Source organism: Xyrauchen texanus, chromosome 33 (genome assembly GCF_025860055.1).
Source record: "Xyrauchen texanus isolate HMW12.3.18 chromosome 33, RBS_HiC_50CHRs, whole genome shotgun sequence".
NCBI classification, from domain to species: Eukaryota; Metazoa; Chordata; class Actinopteri; order Cypriniformes; family Catostomidae; genus Xyrauchen; species Xyrauchen texanus.
In genome coordinates, this window is record NC_068308.1 from 37,196,156 (window position 1) to 37,209,675 (window position 13,520).

The following is a 13,520-nucleotide window of genomic DNA, read 5'->3' on the forward strand; positions in this document are numbered from 1 at the left end:
TAATTTAATTTTAAATGAACTTTAAATGAACTTGATTATTTGTACTGATTCACTCATATGTCCACACACAAATATGTGTTTATGGAAGTCTCCCTACCTGTGGAGTGACATTCTTTTCCCCCCTTGTCTGCATGCTTGTTTCCAAAAAAAACAAATATGTATTTTATGTAAACATTATCTCTTTATTTCTTCTATTCACTTTTAAATCAAATATCTCAGTTACGTCAATAACATCAAACCTCATTTGTTCTTATCATGTCTTGTGACAATGCATTTTTGAGGCAAGACTTAAAGCTATACCATGTAACTTTTGGCCCTCTAGCTGTTGAAGAATAAAACTTAAGTTGCAGAGGACCACTTGACGTCAGTTGTGATTAGGCAACATGAATCTCATGTTTACCAGCAGTCATGACGAGCAATGATGATGTTATTTGCTTAAAAATGTATAACCAATATATTACCTACCTTGAGGAAGATAAACAACACTCATAATTCTGCAAAACATGCTCACAGACGCTCAACTCGTGCAAGTGATCAAAACGTTAGAGCATCTTAAGATCACGTACATCAGTAGAGCTGAAAGCTTGAGGGCGATGTTACCCTGATAAGAGAAATAAATGAATTAGTTGATTAATTTTAAGTAATTTTTTTTTATTATTATTATTTTGATCTAACTCCTTTTTATTTATGACGTAAACATTTATTTCAGCAAGCACAAAGAATTAATGTCAACAAAACTGTTTCGTCCAGGTCTGCAGTATTCTCCGCCAGGAGATTGTGGGGCGGCTGTGGCTCAGGTGGTAGAGCGGTCGGCTGCCAATCGCAGGATTGGTGGTTTGAATCCTGGCCCACATGACTCCACATGCCGAAGTGTTCTTGGGCAAGACACTGAACCCCAAGTTGCTCCCAATGGTAAGCAGCTCTGCAGCCATTAGTGTATGAATGTGTGTGTTAATGGGTGAATGAGACGAAGTGTAAAGCGCTTTGAATACTGCTAAGGTTAAAAAGGTGCTATATAAGTGCAGACCATATACCATAAAAGTACCTAAGTTTTAGGTATGGGCTAATATAAAGTACCGCTAATTGCAGTTTTGTGTTTGTATACAGCACATTTGACATTCTATTTGTATTTGATACATTCATTCATGCTTTAAAGGGATAGTTCACCCAAAAATTTTAATTCTCTCATTATTTACTCACCCTCATCCCATAAATGTTTCACTTTCTTCTGCAGAACAAACAAATATTTTTATAAGAATAACTCCGCTCTTTAAGTCAATACAATGCAAATGACTGGGTACCAAACATTTGATGCTCCAACAAGCACATAAAGGCAGCATAAAAGTAATCCATAAGACTCCAGTGGTCAAATCCATATCTTCAAAAGTGATATAATAGGTGTGCGTGGGAAACAGATCATTAATTTGCATATGCATAAAGAATTTGAATCACCAAAAACACAAGAAGAAGAATGTGAAAGTGAGAGTTAAAGTGTAGGTTGTCTGAGTAGGGAGAAGAATTTATAGTAAACATTACTATAGGCTTTTGAAAAAGAGATCAAAAAGTATATAATGACAGTTACTAGTTCGGCTTTAGATCCGCTGCAGTTTGCATATCGCGCTGGAAGAGGCGTAGATGATGCAAAACTGTTTCTGTTAAATACTCTTTATCAACATCTGGATAAAAGTAAAGCATTTGCGTGGCTTTTGTTTGTGGACTTCTCGTCAGCATTTAACACTCTGCAACCTGTCATTTTAGGGAAAAAACTTATTAGTCACTTTAATTTTAATCATGGATTAGTGTCATGGATTATGGACTTTTTAACAGATAGGCAACAAAGGGTTAGGGTTAATGGGGTTCTATCTGATATGTTAAACACTTCCATAGGTTCACCACAAGGTTACGTACTCTCTCCAATCTTTTTTATTTTATACACTAATGATTGTCAGAGTATATAAGGTAACAGTTACCTTGTAAAATATGTGGATGATACTGTTCTTCTATCTTTGCTTTCACATTCAGTCCAGGATTATGGTCCGGCTCTACACAGATTTATCTCTTGGTGTAATAGTATGAAACTAGACTTGAATGTCTCAAAGACTAAAGAGATGGTTATCAATTTTAGTAAGAAAACACTTTCACTTCAACCTGTGATTATTAATGGTACACAGGTGAATGTAGTAGAGGAATACAAGTATTTAGGGACAATTTTGGATAACATGTTGAAGTTCGATAAAAATACTGATGCCATTATCAAAAAATCACAAAGTTTGTGTTAAGGAAACTTAATTCCTTTAATGTGCAGAGACCTGTTCTTAGGTCTTTTTATAATTCATTTGTTGGTTTCCTTCATTGTCTATGAAGAACAAAAATCGTCTGCAAGGTATTGTAAACTTGTGCTCAAAAATTATGTGTATTTCTTTACGTAGTTTAACATTTTACTATGAACAGCCAGTGTTGAGGATGGCACAGAAAATAATGGGAGATAGCACACACCCTTTGAACCCTCATTTCGAGTGGTTGCCCCTTGGGTGGCGTTTAAGGACAGTCCGGTGTCTCACAAACCATTACAAATTTACTTTTGTGCCTAAGGCAATTAGTTTATGTAACAAACATAATTGACTAGTTGTGGTGAACTACAAATAAATAATTTAATAACAAAATATAGTTTTTCTGATAAAAACTATTTTATTTATTTTTAAATATATTTGTTTTTTTATTTTTTTGTTGAATGTGTATTCAGTGTTGTCTGTATATGTGAAGCACCAGGACAGTCTGAATGAATTGCCCCATGGGGATTAATAAAGCTCTAAACGATTAACTAAAATATTGACCGTTTCTCACCCACACCTATCAAATGGAGTCATATGGATAATTTTTATGGCAACCTATGTGATTTTTAAAGCTTCAAAATTTTGGCACCCATTTACTTGCATTGTATGGACCAAAAGATGTGAGAAATTCATCTAAAAATCTTCATTTGTATTCTGCAGAAGAAAGAAAGTCATACACATCCAGGATGACATAAGCGGGAGTAAATTATGAGAGTAAATTTATAAAATAAATTCGGGAGTACATTTTCATTTTTTGGGTGAACTATTACTTTAACGGAGCTATTTTATGCATATTGTTCTGGTTATTCACTATGAGGTGCCCCTAGGGACATTATTCAGAATTACCATGCACATACACATATGAAACTAAATTCATTCACATACTATACTGAAATGCTCACACACACACAAGTGAAAAGCTCTCACACACCCAACTGAAACGCGCTCACACACACAACTGAAATTATTACGCTCTCACACACACAAGTGAAAAGCTCTCACACACGCAACTGAAACGCTCTCACACACACAACTGAAATTATTACGCTCTCACACACACAAGTGAAAAGCTCTCACACACGCAACTGAAACGCTCTCACACACACAACTGAAACGCTCTCACACACACACACAACTGAAGCAGCTCTCACACACACAACTGAAATGCTCTCACACACACAACTGAAACGCTCTCACACACACACACAACTGAAGCAGCTCTCACACACACACAACTGAAGCAGCTCTCACACACACAACTGAAACGCTCTCACACACACACACAACTGAAGCAGCTCTCACACACACAACTGAAATGCTCTCACACACACAAGTGAAGCAGCTCTCACACACACAACTGAAATGCGCTCACACACACAACTGAAATGCGCTCTCACACACACAAGTGAAATGCGCTCACACACACAACTGAAATCGCGCTCACACACACAACTGAAGCAGCTCTCACACACACAACTGAAATGCGCTCACACACACAACTGAAATCGCGCTCACACACACAACTGAAACGCTCTCACACACGCTAACTGAAGCGGCTCTCACACACACAAGTGAAATGCTCTCATACATACAACTAAAATGATTACACTCTCACACACACAGCTGAAAAGCATTTCAGTATGTTGTATGAAAGCATTTCAGTATGTTGTATGAAAGCATTTCAGTATGTTGTATGAAAGCATTTCAGTATGTTGTATGAAAGCATTTCAGTATGTTGTATGCAAGCATTTCAGTATGTTGTATGAAAGCATTTCAGTATGTTGTATGAAAGCATTTCAGTATGTTGTATGCAAGCATTTCAGTATGTTGTATGAAAGCATTTCAGTATGTTGTATGAAAGCATTTCAGTATGTTGTATGCAAGCATTTCAGTATGTTGTATGAAAGCATTTCAGTATGTTGTATGCAAGCATTTCAGTATGTTGTATGAAAGCATTTCAGTATGTTGTATGAAAGCATTTCAGTATGTTGTATGCAAGCATTTCAGTTGTGTGTGTGAGAGCGTTTCAGTTGTGTGTGTGAGAGCATTTCAGTTGTGTGTGTGAGAGCATTTCAGTTGTGTGTGTGAGAGCATTTCAGTTGTGTGTGTGAGAGCATTTCAGTTGTGATGTGAGAGCATTTCAGTTGAAGCGAAGCACATTTCAGTTGAAGCGGAAGGTGGTTAAAGTACCCACTCCACTCCAGTTGGTGGCAGTAGTGTATGGCGTTTAATTTTGGACAAAACAAGCATAGCGCAAAAACACAGCAGCGCAAGTGAATTTCAACAGTGTGAGCACCATGACACAGCTTCGCGCGTAAAATTTAAACATGCAGAACTTGCAAATCACAAACTTCGAGCACAAAAATATGATTGTGCACACAAATTAACAAGTCCCACACACGCGAGTTTTTTCTGCAGCGCAGAACTGTACACACGCCGAGTTCTTTTCTGCACACGCTACGAGTTCCATACAATGGGAAGCCAAACAAAGCAAAAGTGGGGCGAGACAGCGGGGGTTTACAGAGCTCGCACAGCGCTGACATGTCATCTGCGCGAGTTCAATGGTCCGAGCAGCGGCCAGTTAGATCAGCGCAGCCGGGCGGTGTTCCTAGCGACACCCAATGGGCAGCGGCGCGAACAATCCTCAACAGCTGCGCTGACCAATTTAAACAGCGCAGCGCAAACCATACATGCAAATTAATGTACAATAAAGAAACCCTCCTTCCTTACCAAAAATTGGTTCTCTGCTGAAATTTAGCAGTTTTTCCCTACAGAAGACAAAGAAGAAGAAAGACAACATGAAAATGCATACATTTCTTATGTTTATTATCTTTAATAGTGTTAGTAAAGAGTAGTGTTGTGATATATATATCTAATGTTTTAGAATGACCTTAGCAGAAGGTTGGCGTGCTCCTCAAGGCGACTCACGATATTGAAAGTCATTGAAGTTTCTGCTTTGTACAGCTCTTTCCGTAGCCTCTATACATATGTGCAGTTCTTCAAAGTAGGGTATCGACGCTACAACACTACTCTTTACTAACACTATTAAACATAAGAAATGTATGCATTTTCATGTTGTCTTTCTTCTTCTTTGTCTTCTGTAGGGAAAAACTGCTAAATTTCAGCAGAGAACCAATTTTTGGTAAGGAAGGAGGGTTTCTTTATTGTACATTAATTTGCATGTAAGGTTTGCGCTGCGCTGTTTAAATTGGTCAGCGCAGCGCTGTTGAGGATTGTTCGCGCCGCTGCCCATTGGGTGTCGCTAGGAAACACGTCCGCGCTGCGCTGACGAACTGGCCGCTGGCTCGGACCATTGAACCGCGCAGATGACATGTCAGCGGTCGCGAGCTCTGTAAACCCCGCTGTCTCGTCCCACTTTTGCTTTGTTTGGCTTCCCATTGTATGGAACTCGTGCGTGTGCAGAAAAGAACTCGGCGTGTGTACAGTTCTGCGTGCGTGCAGAAAAACTCGCGCGTGTGTGGGACTTGTTAATTTGTGTGCACAATCATATTTTTGTGCTCGAGTTTGTGATTTGCAAGTTCTGCAGGTTTAAATTTTACGTCGCGAGCTGTGTCATGGTGCTCACACTGTTGAAATTCACTTGCGGCTGTGTTTTTGCGCTTGCGCTGTTTTGTCCAAAATTAAACGCCATACACTACTGCCACCAACTGGAGTGGAGTGGGTACTTTAACCACCTTCGTTTCAACTGAAATGTGCTTCCGTTTCCACTGAAATGCTCTCACACACACAACTGAAATGCTCTCACACACACAACTGAAATGCTCTCACACACACAACTGAAATGCTTGCATACAACATACTGAAATGCTTGCATACAACATACTGAAATGCTTTCATACAACATACTGAAATGCTTTCATACAACATACTGAAATGCTTTCATACAACATACTGAAATGCTTTCATACAACATACTGAAATGCTTTCATACAACATACTGAAATGCTTTTCAGCTGTGTGTGTGAGAGTGTAATCATTTTAGTTGTATGTATGAGAGCATTTCACTTGTGTGTGTGAGAGCGTGCGTTTCAGCTTAGTGTGTGTGTGAGCGCATTTCAGTTGTGTGTGTGAGCAGCGTTTCAGTTGTGTGTGTGAGCGCATTTCAGTTGTGTGTGTGAGAGCGCGTTTCAGTTGTGTGTGTGAGAGCGCATTTCAGTTGTGTGTGTGTGAGCGCGTTTCAGTTGTGTGTGTGAGCGCATTTCAGTTGTGTGTGTGAGCGCATTTCAGTTGTGTGTGTGAGAGCGTTTCAGTTGTGTGTGTGAGCGCATTTCAGTTGTGTGTGTGAGCGCATTTCACTTGTGTGTGTGAGAGCGTTTCAGTTGTGTGTGTGAGCGCATTTCAGTTGTGTGTGTGAGAGCGCGTTTCACTTGTGTGTGTGAGAGCGTTTCAGTTGTGTGTGTGAGAGCGTTTCAGTTGTGTGTGTGTGTGAGAGCGTTTCAGTTGTGTGTGTGAGAGCGTTTCAGTTGCGTGTGTGAGAGCTTTTCACTTGTGTGTGTGAGCGTAATAATTTCAGTTGTGTGTGTGAGAGCATTTCAGTTGTGTGTGTGAGAGCGCGTTTCACTTGTGTGTGTGAGAGCATTTCAGTTGTGTGTGTGAGAGCGTTTCAGTTGTGTGTGTGTGTGAGAGCGTTTCAGTTGTGTGTGTGAGCGCGTTTCAGTTGGGTGTGTGAGCGCGTTTCAGTTGTGTGTGTGTGTGAGAGCGTTTCAGTTGTGTGTGTGAGCACGTTTCAGTTGGGTGTGTGAGAGCTTTTCACTTGTGTGTGTGTGAGCATTTCAGTATAGTATGTGAATGAATTTAGTTTCATATGTGTATGTGCATGGTAATTCTGAATAATGTCCCTAGGGGCACCTCATAATTCACAGTGGGCGATCTGGCCTTAGTTTTTAATTGATTGTTCTGGGTTTGTTATGTTTTGCCTGCATAAAAGAGTCCAAGGTTCATTTGATTGTTTTATCCTGTGTTGTTGTTGGGGTAGTTGACAGACAAATAACTCCAATTCCTTTTCCCAGCATCTTCTTTGCAACAGCAGTTTAGGTGCTGCATATATGAAGAGTAATGAAGTTATGTGGAAATTAATAATAAAGAATTAAATTACAAAATTACGGTATGGTAGGCTACAAGTAGATGACATTTACACTTGATGTAAGTAGTGGCTATCTGCACCCTGGTGTATATGAAAACTTGTTATAATCTAACAACATTAGCGTATGTAGTATTGTGACTGAACTTAACCACATCGCTGGCAGTGGGAAGAAACTTACTTGATGTGTCACGAAATGGTACCTCGTCACTGCTGTCTTTAAATGCAGAGTGTGGCTTTTGAATGGTCTCTTCGGGTCCAGGAAACGGGTAACCGAATCGCCTGTGAATTTTTTATCCAAAGCGACTTACAGTGCACTTATTACAGGGACAATCCCCCCAGAGCAACCTGGAGTTAAGTGCCTTGCTCAAGGACACAATGGTGGTGGCTGTGGGGATCGAACCAGCGACCTTCTGATTAACAGTTTACCAGTTATGTGGTTTAGACCACTACACCACCACCACTCCATAAGGAGACAGAGGTACTGCATTACATAGTTTCACTAGCATCAGAATAGTAGTACTCAAGACAGATTAAAGTGCAACAAGACTTTTTTTTTTTTTTTTTGTGAATGGTTAAGTGCTCATGCTGTTTTTAGGCATTTTTTTGAATACAGAGAGAGAGTCAGCTGTCACGGATGGAGTTGAGAAGGTCATTCCACCAACGTGGTACAGTGAAACTGAATGTGCGCTGAATTTTTACATAATGACATTTGTACGCCAGATGATATCGGTTTATGTTTTCGGAGCATTTTTACGAGTACGAGTACATGAGCGCAGTATCGGACCAGTTTCTGATATCAGAACATGCCTAGTAGGTACTTATCTGTCTGGAACAATTTGGCTCTTTAGTTCATGGACTTTGTTTTTCTCTGCCAATAAAAGTAGTTCCAGAAGAAGCCATAGTATCGAGCTTTACGTGTGGGCAAGTAATTCACAAACTGGAACACAGTATGTGAGTGGAATGGAGCAATTTCCCTCCTCGCTCAAAGTGTTCTTTTATCAGTTCAGCCCATTCCGGGTTTTCCATTTCCCACTTCCCGTTTGCTCCTCACTCACTGGTGAGAGAGACCCCCTACCGATTGACGCGGATGCAAGAGAAAACACTTACGCTCCAACTTTGAAAAAAAAGTGCTCTGAGCTCCAGTCAAAATTACACAACTCTGCTTCCTGCTCTGTTTCCATTTCGCACCATTCACATACTGGGGTCTAGAATGGCTTCAACACAGAAAGGGGATTGATACATATTGTGAATCTACTAAATATCTACACTAGTGGGACGTTTCTCTTTAGAGAGCTAACTGATCCATAATAAATGTTGTGCAACTTATAATGTAAATTATATTCAAATTTCAAATGTAAATTGAAGTTTGTTTTTTGTGCATCAGAGCTGATTTGTGTACGAATGTGTATGTGGGTTGTCTACAGCACGTATTTGATAGATAGAAAGTGAGGTAAAGGGTTAGCACTTTCTGATAAGCTACATTCATTTCTCTTTATCAGTTTTCACATCTTTAATGGCAAACATATTTGTTATCTGAGACAACTGTTTTATTTCCCTGTGAGACTGAGATTAGGGCTTTGTCTTTTGAAGACTTTTTAACTTCACCTCTGTGCTGTTCGGCAGACCGTGTTTGATCAGCTCCTGTTTTAGCTGGAACAGAAAAGGTCAAACAGATGAAATATCTAGAGTGTTACATATTTTCATTGTTGCATATTAGAAGTGAATGTAGCATAGATAGTTATAGATATACACTCTTTAGATAAAGTGACTTACTTTATCTAAAACAATCTGAATGCTTTCGTTCTCTGTTAGGCTTAACAATGAGGTAAGTCCCACTTGAAGTCCAATGATATTGTCTAAAGGGTTGCAATTTTTGGTTAAAGTGTACACGTTTGCATGTTACAGTTGAACATATTAAAGTGATTTCATAGAAGTATGATTTTTGATTTACCTAATGTGGGTATATGTCACACTTTGAAGAACTCCTAAATCCCAACCCGCCATCTATGGTAGAGGCAGAGCCGGAGGATGATGGGGGATCAGATTCTATTTCCCTGGGGGAGGTCACTGACGTAGTCAAACAACTCCGCAGTGGCAAAGCCCGGGAATTGATGAGATCCGACCAGAAATGCTGAAAGCTTTGGATGTGGAGGGGTGTCATGGATGACACGCCTCTTCAACATTAGCGTGGAAATCTGGGACAGTGCCTAAGGAGTGGCAGAACGGGGTGGTGGTTCCCCTCTTCAAAAGGGGATCAGAGAGTGTGTGCCAACTACAGGGGTATCACACTTCTCAGCCTCCCTGGTAAAGTTTACTCCAAGGTGCTGGAGAGGAGGGTTAGGCCGATTGTCGAACCTCGGATTGAAGAGGAACAATGCGGTTTTAGGTCCTGGCCGTGGAGCAGCCGGACCAGATCTTTACTCTCGCAAGGATCCTGGAGGGGGCCTGGGAGTATGCCCATCCGGTCTACATGTGTTTTGTGGATCTGGAGAAGCGTATGACCGGGTCCCCGGGAGAGACTGTGGGAGGTGCTCTTGAGAGTGCGGGGTGGGGGATCCCTTCTTAGGGCGATCCAATCCCTGTACGTCCAAAGTGAGAGCTGTGTCGGGTCCTCGGCACGAAGTCGAGTTCATTCCATGTGGGGGTTGGTCTCCGCCAAGGCTGCGCTTTGTCACCAATCCTGTTTGTGATATTCATGGACAGGATATCGAGGCGTAGTCGGGGTGGGGAAGGTGTGTGGTTCGGTGGGCTGGGGATCTCATCAGCTGCTTTTTGCAGATGATGTTGTCTTCATGTCATCATCGGTCCGTGACCTTCAGCTCTCACTGGATAAGCGGCAGTCGAGTGTGAAGCAGCTGGGATGAGGATTAGCACCTCTAAATCTGAGGCCATGGTTCTCAGCAGGAAACCGATGGAGTGCGTACTCCAGGTAGGGAATGAGGTTTTGCCCCAAGTGAAGGAGTTCAAGTACCTGGGGGTCTTGTTCACGAGTGAGGGACAATGGAGCGGGAGGTTGGCCGGAGAATCGGGGCAGCAGGCGGTGTGCACTCGCTCTATCGCACCGTTGTCCGCGAAAAGAGAGCTGAGCAGAAAGGCAAAGCTCTCGATCTACCGGTCAATTTTGTTCCTACCCTCACCTATGGTCATGAAGGTTGGGTCATGACCCGAAAGAACTAGGTCATGAGTACAAGCGGCCGAAATGGGCTTCCTCAGAAGGGTGGCGGGCTTCTCCCTTAGAGATAGGGTGAGGAGCTCAGTCATCCGTGAGGAGCTCGGAGTAGAGCAGCTGCTCCTTTGCGTTGAAAGGAGTCAGTTGAGGTGGTTTGGGCATCTGGTAAGGATGCCACCTGGCCGCCTCCCTAGGGAGGTGTTTCAGGCACGTCCAGCTGGGAGGAGGCCTCGGGGAAGACCCAGGACTAGGTGGAGAGATTACATCTCCACACTGGCCTGGGAACGCCTCGGGGTCCCCCAGTCAGAGTTGGTTAATGTGGCTCGGGATAGGGAAGTTTGGGGCCCCCTGCTGGAGCAGCTGCCCCCGCGACCCGACTTCGGATAAGCGGTTGAAGATGGATGGATGGATGGATGGATGGGTATATGTCATTGCTTTTAAAACCTGTGCTAGTTTTGTTTTGGTGTATGATTTAACACACAACGTAATAATATGAACAAACTGATAATAATAATATACAAACTTAATGAAACACACACATTTTTGAATACCGTCCACTCTGAAGGCCCAACGACCTGGAACATTAGCATTACTCATGCTCTTGAGTTGTGGGATGTAGCTGGCATTGTTTGACCCAGGAATTACAAAGAAGTGTGTGGAGTTTACTGTGTCATAACCAGCCTGTTTAAACCATGAAAATCACATTTTATGTATACATATAGAGGCTGTATACAACAATAATTTACTCCAGTGACACAGAAGATTTGTTACTTTAACCTGTACTGGTTGACTTGGCACAGCACAGTCACCATAATTCATCAGAACAAATGAAAAATCACTGCCTGACATTAAAACCACTTGAAACAAGTGTCCCTGAAAAGATAGAAAACACTGATTGTCACAGCAGTTCTCAGAATAAGGCCACATTTTACTCTACATGAGCTTGTGCCAGTGTGCAAACTTTAACCGTTTCAGAGAGATAAAAAAAAACTGACTAACCGGGCCTGTTGCAAAGTCCCACGTAGCAACAAACACCAAAGTCGCATTGAGGCTCAGATCAGGGAAATGCTGTTGTTTAAATAAAGAAATTGAAAGCTCACATATACTGTAGTTGGTTGAGTGAATGCCCAAAGAACATAAATGGACTGGATAAGCTCACAAGAGAAGAGCCTACATTAACATTAACTTGTGCGTCTCCTGCCGTTGAGCCAAATGGATAGAATATATCTGATGCTGGAGAGAAATTATCCACACAAACATATGCAGTTTAGCAGTGTTGCACAGCTTTATTAGACCTGCTTCATGTGGAGATGGCATTGATTATTTTAGAAACAAAGATCTTTCTATTTCATTTATTGTTCTCTTCATACAATTAATGTAAGAATGGTTTTGTAGGTTGTGCAATAATTTCCTTACTGAGTATTGTTGTCTTATTTTCCAGTAAAAACCTTAACATCCTAAAAACAAGATTTTCTTTTTTTTTCTTCTTTTTTTGGAAACAAAATGACAAAGCACAATTCCTGCTTTACACTCAAATTGCAGTTCTAAAACACACTTTTTTCAAAACACTACACACAATTCTCTGCTTTTGGCACAATTTTCATGCAGAAAATATCTTGTTTTCACAAGGAACACACTGCCATTCAAATATGCACACTGACTCATCACAAGGGCAAATACCCGTCACACAGTTTTACAATTAGCAATCAGAGCTTTAGCATAAAAGGGCAACAGGTGGGCTATTCAATGGAGAAATGGATGCCAACATTGAAAACAGAGGCAGAGCCAGAAGAGTGAGAGTAAGAGGAGGAGGACAGGGAGGACGAGGAAGGCCAAGGACTGTAATCTCTGATGAGATCCGAGCCACTTTGGTTGATCATGTGGTCAACCATGGTCTAACAATGAGGGAGGCTGGGCAAAGAGTACAGCCAAATCTGAGCAGGTACACTGTTGCATCCATCATCCGGACTTTCCAAAATGAGAATAGGTAAGAAATCTACTCTCACTAGAAAATTGCAAAACTGCATATCAATACAGTACTCAATGAGTACAGTAGTACAGTATTGCTTGTGGACTGTTCTGTAGGACTGTAAAAATACTGTAAAGTATGTTTCAAGTATTTAGGAAATGTATACCTACTTTGTATTTACAGTATTTTACTCTTTGTTTGGCAGAACTGAAAGATTACCAACACAAGGTGGTCTCCTGAACAGGAAACTGAAATCATAAACATGGTCCTAGAAAACAACGCCATAACATTACAGCAAATACAAAGAAAATAATAGAAAACGATGACATATTTCAAAATATTGATAGGGTAAGCTTATCAACACTGGACCGTGTCTTGTGCAGAAATCATCTCAGGATGAAGCAGGTCTACAGGGTGCCATTTGAACGCAATTCAGAAAGAGCCAAAGAATTGCGATATAACTACGTGCAAGTGAGTCCCACAATTGATGAATACTCTCAACACTGTATACAGTAAATTATACATATTTCAATATTGTAATCATAATGAATGTGCTTCACAATAGTGACCACTCCATGTCTATTTCTGATATTGTCATGAGTATTTCAGAGAGTCCTTGAGCTAGAGGTGGCTGCAGTGGAGCACCAGTTCATCTTCATTGATGAGGTTAGGTTCAACCTCACAAAAAGACGAAAGAGGGGAAGGAATATCATCGGCCAGCGTGCCATTGTTGAAGTCCCTGGCCAGCGCTGAGGGAACATCACAATGTGTGCAGCGATTACCCACCACGGCGTCATCCATCACCATGCTACCCTTGGCCCCTACAACACCGCCCATCTGATCACATTCCTGGACACCCTACACAACACACTCATTCCACCAGATCAGGTAGATGGCCCAGAGCAGCTCAGGTACGTTGTCATTTGGGACAACGTAAGTTTCCAC